Raw genomic sequence first — 9,886 nt, 5'->3', positions numbered from 1 at the left:
TAAGTAAGAACATGAAAACAAGACATTTTCTGATGTCACATCTTTACAAATATAACAAAATTGTATGTTGTTAAAAAAGGACATAACTTCTTTTGCTTGGTCAGATAAGATCAAACAGTCTTTCTGTTTTTTTTTTAATTAGACTTGTATATGAGGCCTTAGGTCAAACTTTGTTCATCTGCTTGTTAAGAAGAAATTTAACCATCATGCCATCACGCAATCCCTTTAGAACTGCCATAGGCCTTTCAGCTTGTAAAAGCTTTACAGTGATTAAAGGACATTTAAATTGGTGTCAGTGCCATCGTGTAAAAGAAATACGTAATGAATTTTCATAATGGGATCTGCAAACTGTACAGTTGCTAATTGTGAATAATGCATGCACTCAACTGTATGAGCATAGAAACCTAAACGCAGTATATGGTCTCAATATGTGTGGCTAAATGCAGTGCAACTAGTACAAGAAGTTAAAGATGCTGTAGTCTAAAGTCATCACGTCTGTTTACACTGGACAATCGCCTGGAGAATTGTTTATTACACTATTTACAGATGGAATATTTCAATTTAAATTCACATAACGATTTTCCTTTTGTTTTTGCCTCGGACCAACATTGTTACCATGGTGTTTGTCCACTCCGAGAAGTATCTGTATGTCATTATCTATGTGTGTGACTGTGAAAAGTATTTGTCTGTGCCTTTGTCTTGATCTCAGTTTTCGTTATTCTGAAGCTAACAAGGATATCCTTTAAAAAGCACATTTGCCGTTTTGGCCATTGCAGACCCTACTCAGTACTTGTGTAGCCACTGGGTAAAACTTAAAAACTACAGTACATAACTTTTTTCAAATAACTTTTTAGTGAGACACAGAACAGGACTGGCAGTAGTGTTGAGATGTTTCCACAGAAAGGTTTTTGAGTGAGAAACCCTGTTTTTATCTATATTAGAGAAGGACAAATGGTGCTGACATGAACTAACTTTAAATCAAATCAACTATATTTTTTTTATGACTCATTTTAAAACAACCAAGTTGGACACTGTAGTGTTAAGAGACATAGGAGCAAATACATTAGTGGAAAAAACAATTATGTTGTTTTAAACGTTAACTAAAATGAAGACAAAGAAATTTATAATTACTGAGATTAACAAAAGTTAAGTTAAGTTCCTTTTCACATGTCTAATGCACCTGCTCAGCTTGATAGTTTGTGGGAAACTGAGGAAGAAACAACATTGGCATCTGATGATACACCTCAATTGATTGGGAGAGAATGAACACATTATCGATGCTCTTGTGTCAGGTTGTGAACTGCACAACAAGCATATCCTAAAGTAGAAATGACAGCCAAGGTCATTAGCACATTTTATTTTTCAAATAAAAAGAATAGTGTAAAACCTGTGAAAGAAGTAAAATAAGATATGATTATTATTTTGTACATTTATGACAGAGTTTGAACTTAAACACAGTTCATACATGACAAGTACAGCATGAGCTTGAAGAGCTATGATCACAAATTGAGATTTCTGCAGCTATGAGCGGGTGATGAGAAGCTGGAGGAGAAACAGACACTCAAGGACAGCTTCTACAGTATGTGAAACTCTGGAGTATCTAGTGCCAAGAAAAAGTATGTGAACCTTTTGGAATTACATGTTTTTCTGCATTCATTTGTCATAAAATGTAATCTGATCTTTATCTAAGTCAAGAGTATTAACAAATATAATGTGTACTAGGTAAAATGGTGCAAAAAAGTATGTGAACCCGTTCAATAATTACCTCAATAAAAATGATTGGAGTCAAATGTAGCATAAGTTAAGAAGGTTAGTTGGGAGGTGTTAAGGTATGTGAGCCATGCCTCACCAAAAGGAGCTTTCAGACGATCTACATTCATCTCTACATTGTTGATTTACAAAAAGCTTGAATGAGTTACAAAGTTACGTCAAAGACTTTAGACTCATTGGAACTGGCTAATATCTGTGTTCACGAGTCTACAGTAGGTAAAACATTGAACAAGCAGAGTGTCTATGGCAGGACACCAAGAAGGAAGCTGCTGCTCACTAAATAGAACATTGCTGCAGCCTGAAGTCTATCAAAGAGCACACTGATACTCCACAGCAGTATCGGCAAAATGTTTTGTGGACTGATGAAACTATACTGAACTATTTCAATTAGGTATTCATTTCAATGGTTCACATACTGTTTCCTCTGTCACTATGAGGTTTTTTATGGTTGTTCTCAATAAAGACATGAAAGAGCAGATTTTTTGTGTTATTATTTTATGCACATTATATTTGTTAATACTCTTGACTTAGAAGAAGATCAGATGACATTTTATGAGAAATGAATGCAGAAAACCATGAAATTCTAAAAGGGTCACATACTTTTTCTTGCTACTACTGTAGGTAGTATAGGCGTACCGAATTAGGTTTGAGTTTGAGTAAGACTGGGGTCTGGTGTCACCTTCCTCTGCTGCCTTCCTCCAACTATTTGCATATCGCAGTGTAGTGAAACCAGCCTCCATCTGACATTATCTTTAAGAAATGCATTAGGAAGGGTCAGCGCAAACCCCCACGCCAGTTTGGTACCTGTTATACAGAGTGGCAGAGCAGCATATTGGTGTGGTTAACCTGTCTGGAATTGAAATGTAAAAGGAGATCAGAGGGCATCAACATATCCATTCAACAAGTCCCATGCCAAAACCTGTATGTCAAATTCATAAAACTTCACAATCTTTGCTGCTTTTTTTGAGTTTTTATATGAAATTTTAAGCATTTTACGAATTTCAAAAGTTTTGGCAAATAAATCAAATCTAAAATAGGTCAGATATTGAGGTCTCAGCTGAATTGTGGATTTGGAGAATCATTAGAGTTATACAGAATATAAACAATTACCAGAGCTACAAACATTAATCAAAACTACAGTTTTCATTTAATTATGAACAATAAACAATGTTCCCCAGGAAAATGTGTGTGTTGAACTGGACCTGCCATACTGTAGTCATTGTGTCACTGATTTTAAAGTAAGAACCTGACTGTAAAGCTTGATTACCTGCCCTTTCATCCAGTGATTACACCTACATTTCCGCACACAGACAAAATGATCTAATAAGGTTACATGGGACAAGCTTGCATGAATTAGGTGTTACACTGAAAGGATGAGGAGCACACAGGTCAAATGTTAATTACAAATTGTCTCAGTTCATAGAGACTAAAGATTGTAATTAATCTTGGATGGGACAAATTCATAGCAATTTACCACATTAATGTACTTCTGTGGCCCACAAACAGTGCCTCACACATTTCTCATGAGCTTAATTAAAAAAGTTATTCACCCCACATTAATGTTGAAGCCAAAAGGTGAATAAAACATCATCTATGACAACATCCAGGTTAGGAATGACCTTACACTGGTAATAGCATGTTAATTTGTGATATTAATGGCAGAAATGCACAATAAATGAGGCATGAAGTGAAATAAGAAAGCCAATAATTAAACATCGATTCAGTTTGGCTTGATTCATAGTCTAAAATATATAAAATAATTCACGCTTGCAGGTGTTTTCTAAATCTACTGTTTAATCCAAACACTAAAAATGGTTTAAACAGTTATAAGAAAGATCAGATGCTATATTAATTAGGCCTGTTATTTTTGGCACAGAACATTGCATCACCCTCACAGTCCTTTTTCTTTTTCCTGCACTTTAACAGCTTTAATCTGTAGAAACCAGAGAACTTAAACTATCTAACGCATTGCCGTTCACTTCTTGATCTGCACCACCGACTATGAATGGAACATTCAAAATCTGGGCGTGACAAAGTTTGTCTGAGCCTTTATACCCAAGTGACCTTTTTCTTTTCAGTTCAGCACAAGAGAAGTCATTTCCTCCCATATCGTCCCTAGGAAATGCCCTGGAGACCATCACAGCATCCACAAAGTGGGTCTTCCAGTCAAGGTCAATGATACTGTTCCAGAAGGTGTCTCCTTTTCATTTGTAGCTAGAACACAGGCTCATAGTGAAGGCTGTTGACTCAGACATGACCATGTCTATAATGTCAGATCAAATCACCCTTAGAGTAACGAAGCAACGAAGCTAGGACATATAGCTATATGGTGTAGCTGCAAGGGAACTAATTTTCAGTGACCTTCAAACTTGCAGCTTCACAGTGTAAGAGCATAATGACTGTAATTATTACAAGACAACCATCATTGTAAAATGAATAATGTGACCATTAGAGCTAACAACGCATACAGTGCTCCTGAAGGCAAGGCTACACAGACACAGTCAACAAAGTCTTGCAATGCAGCACCACTGCTAATTAATACTATATATACTGTAGCAGAATCAATGACTACACAAGAACCAGCTTCATCCAGGTCAGTGTTAATTGAAAGGGTTCTCATTTTTTGTGCCAGCTCTCTGAAGGTGACAGAGCATGTTGTGGTTAGATTAAATATTTATTGAGGGGTGTCATTACATTGCCATTATCATTTAGATCAGTTCATTAAACAACAAGACACACGGATGATGAGAAAATTAGGGTTGTTAAACAAAACAGGATGGAAAGAAATAAAAATAAGACGGCTATAACCTCACGTGCACTCTCTCAGTGTAGCTGTGCACTGTGAACACAAACACCACCGCGCACATGTTCTACACACCGCCGAGGTCACTGAGCTGGGTCCCAAGGTAATCGTTGAACAGTGGTTCTGGTTATGCTTGGAAAACAGTGACTCTGATAACCGTAAAGGCCTGCTGGGAAGTCCAGGCAGCACTACACACTTGTGTAGGGAGTGTTATGTTTTAAAAGACATTTAACAGTCTTTGATGACACACTGAGTCTACACCGCGCTGTGTATGCTGTAGGATTCACATTAAGTCTGACACATTATTTACAAATTCTTTTATCCATGAAAATTGTGGGGGATTTCTGTGGGATTACCTGGTATCACAGAAATGATTGTGGGTATACGCTTTCAGTTTTTCTCACATATTTATTTACATCTATGTTATGAATAAAACATATTTAGCATAAGTTGTGATATTTTAGAGTCAAGGTTGTTTCAACTTCTACATCTTCACATTCATGTGGAAATTATTTTCCTCATTCGTATTAAAAATATCAACAGTAGCTTTGGTGAATTGTGAAATGTGTGATTTTTTTTGTTATGGGAAGAAAAACTGTGGGACCTTTGACAAAATGAAAACGTTTTATAAACTGTAAATTAATTACAAATGAAAATGCAAAACCTCCCATTTAGAAACAGTAAGTATTCACACATTTAATGATCCTTTGGCCAACTGCTGCGAGTCTTCTTCTCCCAGATGGTTCATGGTTTGGTTTTTGTCCTGACATGCAGTGTGAATTTTGGCATCTTTACATCTTTACATAGGTGTGTCTTTATAAAATATGTCCAAGTCCATGGTGGAGTCCATTCTAGTTCCACACTCAAGAAAAATCGAAGCTAACAGGATGCACCTGACACAACTTGGAGCAAAGGGTATAAATGTAGGACACAACAAAGCACTGATCAATGATGTGTAACACCATCTGCATGACACTGCGTGAAAAACAACTAATACAGCGGATGCTGTTTTTGATTGAACCCCTCTGGGTGACTCATACATGTCTTGTTCCCTTTGCTGGTGTGAGTTTGATCTCTTGCAGTCATAAATGAATAGGTGGCATTCACTGGCACAGGTTACTCTTTCTTCAGTCCTGGCATGAATGGTGGGGACATGCACAAAAATCCAATGATCGGTGAATGATGATGACGGTTTTAGTCTTTCAGAGGCTGAAAGATGTTCCATGCTATGTGTGACAAGTGTTCATCGTGAATGATTGCTTAGCCATGTCCAATGGAGCTCTAGTGCAAGGGCCCTATTTTTAGAAAAGCACTTCTAAATGTCAACTAGCTTGATGTACATCTCTTACACAGTGTGGGTGAACAAAGCACTTTATCTTGATAAGTGAAACTATTTGATGGAAGTTACAAAATGCACCATATACGTACATTTGCTTGACACAGTCCAAGTAAATGGGATCTGACAAATGTCTGAGAAATGAACAGTATCTGAGAGGTAAACAGGGTTCTTTATACTCAGGGACACTCATTTCTCATGTAAATGTCTATTTTTGTGACAATTGCATTATATGGTATATGTTTTGGCTTATCTGACCTTTTTAAATTATTTAGGGGACTTCAAAAAACTAGTACATGCATTTAAGTCTAATGAGCAACAAACCAACCAAAGTGCTTAAACACTAATGCAGCTGCAAATTTCAGTTTAAATTTCAGACCTTGGGTATGAAGACATTCTAGCTGTTACCTTCCTAATTGGATCTTTACAGACCTTGACTGTAATGTTACTGTGTACAACTTGACTTTACAGACTTTAGCCATTGCTCACTTTAACAGCCTGAGTTTTAAAAGATGAATCCAAATAGATTTTGGAGAAATGAATGAGAACATTTTGACTGGCCCTCAGTTTGCAATTTCAGCTGCAGACCTTGACCGTGAACACCTTAGAAAAAAAGATTATTGCTTTACAATTTAAGTCCTAGAAGAAAATCATTTTGGAAAATGAGGACAGTCTTGTTGCCTCCTACTGTCCTTTTTGAATTTTTAAATGTGAGAGTGAGGACAATCTGATATCCACCTTGACTTTTAGATTTGAAGAGTCAGGACACTGCAGAATGGGAGGACATTTAGCTTTTATCGGGAGACTTGGGTTTAACGCTAGGGTTAGATATGTTTTGATAGTTAGAGCTTGAGTTCGGCTGGAATGAGAACAGAATGCACAGCAACAGTTTCTTTTGTGTATGAGAGAGAAAGATCTCTAAAGAATCAGGAGAACTTGCCGTTCTACCATCCTCAGAAGTATCTCCATTACTTTCAATCAATATAAAAACAGTTTAACCAGACACAACATTAAATTATTATAGCATTTGTCAAACCTGCAGCAAAATAAATCTTCAGAATTCCTAAAATCCAAGACCAATTTCAGGGTATTTGCAGAAAATTAACACAGGAAATACTTAATACTTACATACACATGCATAATTATCAGGCATCTGAAATATACAGTATATGGGCATTTCCATTTTGGCTTTAAATACAAAAACCTAGATTTAGACAGTGGTATAGTGGTGTTTCATAAATTACTGCTTCCTTAATTACTTTTAGACATAGAGGCACTAATGAGGAAATGGAAAGTGCATGCATTAAAAGGGGACAGCAATTATTTGCCTCTGAAAAAAAAAAAAGAAATATCAAATAAAAATAATCAGGAAGTATTGCAGTCATTTGAGGAACCACACATACTAAGAATGAGTGACTGCTCTCACTTCTGCTGGGAATTAATTTTATTTTATTTTCCACATGTATTTGTTTAAACTCTGTATTAATTGCGTTTAGACAGGTACGTTCTGTCTTCAGGAAGTAACCATGTAATGCGCTCGTTCTTTAAGTCCCAACAGTTTCAAAAGCTTTCGAGTTCTACAGTTTACTCAGTTTTTCTGTTAATTAAACCAGTTGGCATCAAATAAAATAAAGCATTGCAAATTGAAATAGTGTTAAAAACTCACTTTAGGATAAGGTGACAACATTTAGCTTGCTTTAATTAGTGCAGGTGGTGACAGACCAATATTCCTCCCCTGGTGGTTTACATGGTGATTTCTGAGACTGTTCAAAACCCAACACACTCGACATCATTAACTCAGTTCTGTCTGCATCTGCCAAATTTCCACATTTTCTGCTTTCTTTTCCATCACCCAATGTGGAAAACAAAACGTTAAGCTCTATATATTGAGAGGAGAAAACCACATTTAAACATCCGGTTATTATGACATCAAATGCTGATGAGACTAGATTCAAGGTGATATTTTAGTTTGGTCTTATCATTCTACTTTTCCATCACACCCAGCATGATTCTTTAACATTTTAATGAGCCATCACAGTGAGTGCCAACAATGAGAGCGTAAATAAAAGGGGGAAATGATCAGTGTACACATGAATAACTATATTTTTTGTTGTGTGAAGGTCAAAACTTGTCCTTTGGGAAAAAAAAAAAAAAAAAACTTAACAGCTTCCCAAAAAGCTTTTTGAGGTCACCGTAAAGTGGAGAAGGTGATCTTGACACATTTTACACATTCTTCAAAAGATGCACCAAGGGAGACTAGATATCATTTGTTCAGAGTGAGAAGTGCTCAAATGTGTTTCTCTGCAAAAGCTGGGGGACTGGGGGGTGTTTCCAGCTCTGGCCAGTCTCCTTCTGATTCAGACATGTGGTCGTAGGAGGCTTCTTTGACCCAAATGGTTTTCCAGAGGCATTTCAGGGCAAGAAGATGTAAGTCTGACCAGGTAAAGAGCATGTGTAATTGGAGTTACTTTAACAAGGCTGTTACTTTGCCATAAATCATGACAAGTGAAAGTCCTGTGCCCTCTATTCAGTGTCCTGAAATAGTGCAGGAGGAAAAATTAACTGTGCTTCGCTAGAACTTTCCTCTTCAATCCAGTGGGGGTTTATTGGATTTTATCCTGCTGGGCTTAAGGTGTAGTGTGTACTTTTTTGTAAAGTGGTGAAGCTCTGTGATCAAATCCCCTATTTTCATATATAAAGTAAGAAAAAAGTACAAAGTACAGCAACATGAAACTGGAATACACTTTTTTTTCCATATAGTCATTTAGTTAAAAAAAATTGTTCACAGACTTACTGTCTGACTCGTGGTTAATGTACACACTGTGATAATATTTATTTTTGCATTAAGTATTTGACAGTTAAATGATTTAAACTGGTCAATGCAAGTAATCAGCTAATGAGTTTACACGCACTCAACCAACCTGGCTACTGTAAATGTACATAAACAGCACCATTGTCTCATACTGAAGCAAACAAGTACATTCAGCATTGGTATTATATGCCAAAGGGTTTCACTAGGTGCATCACTTATCTGATGCTGTGGGATAGAAATAGGTTGAAACTCCTCCAGGTACAAGAGCGAGCTTATCTGCAAATGCATTTGAATGCTACATCTTCTGGAAAGTCTAAATAAATATAATAGAATATTTGGTGAGAAGCAGACAAAATAACATAATCTGATACTACATATATAAAGAAATAGTACTAGAAATTGAGGCTATTTGACTATTTGCCTTGTTTTTTTATGCAATTCACACTTCATGTAAACAAAGTGCTGTGTTAAAACATACTTAGAATAATATAATGACTGGGTGTGATACTGTATCTGACAAGTGAGGGGGAATGATCCAGTGTGTCAAGGAGGCGGTACCGTGACTCAACATGTAGATTACAGTTTACTTTTATTATGATGATGATGACATAATTTATTGATCCCCTTGGGAAAATTGATGTTGAACAGCTGCCACAGTACACAGTACAGCTACTACAGGCTTTCAGAGTCTTGTCCAAGACTCATTGACGGAACTGGGAATCAAACCAGTAACTCTGGGCTTGTAGATGACTATTCTACCAACTGAGCTACTGACACACCAGACTATCAGGGGAGAGAGCGAACGCAGCCTCTACTAGCAGAAAATTATCCAGTCGAGATTCCGTTCATTTGGGGAATTCGCAGGGGTCAGCACAGCCGGAGCGTGATGGCTGAGCTTCGTCCTGGGTGAACACCTTCTTAATCACAGTATCTTCCCTTCCAGGTAAATACCGGTTTCACTGCAAACTCTTATTTACATCATCACACGTTAGGTCATAAAGCATTTCACAATGAAATTTTATCTTCACTGTACAGCAAACAAATAAATTGGCCTTGTTGTTTCCATATTGGAGGGGACTGTATATAAAAGCAATGCTGCATGCAGAAATTTGTGAAAACCTAATTATTTGTTAACTATAGCAGAAATCCCCAGCCAGCTCTTAGC

At 36.9% G+C, this 9,886-nt stretch overlaps 1 non-coding gene across 1 annotated transcript; it reads right to left on the bottom strand.

Annotated features, from left to right (window-relative positions):
- Positions 1 to 9,508: 9,508 nt before the first annotated feature.
- On the bottom strand, positions 9,509 to 9,672 carry LOC113152987. Its single transcript, XR_003297957.1, has one exon. It is a non-coding gene; the product is annotated as a U1 spliceosomal RNA (small nuclear RNA).
- Positions 9,673 to 9,886: the final 214 nt, after the last annotated feature.

This window comes from Anabas testudineus, chromosome 4 (genome assembly GCF_900324465.2).
Source record: "Anabas testudineus chromosome 4, fAnaTes1.2, whole genome shotgun sequence".
NCBI lineage: Eukaryota > Metazoa > Chordata > Actinopteri > Anabantiformes > Anabantidae > Anabas > Anabas testudineus.
Note: the sequence above shows the minus strand (reverse complement) of the source record. Positions and strands in the feature narration are given on the sequence as shown.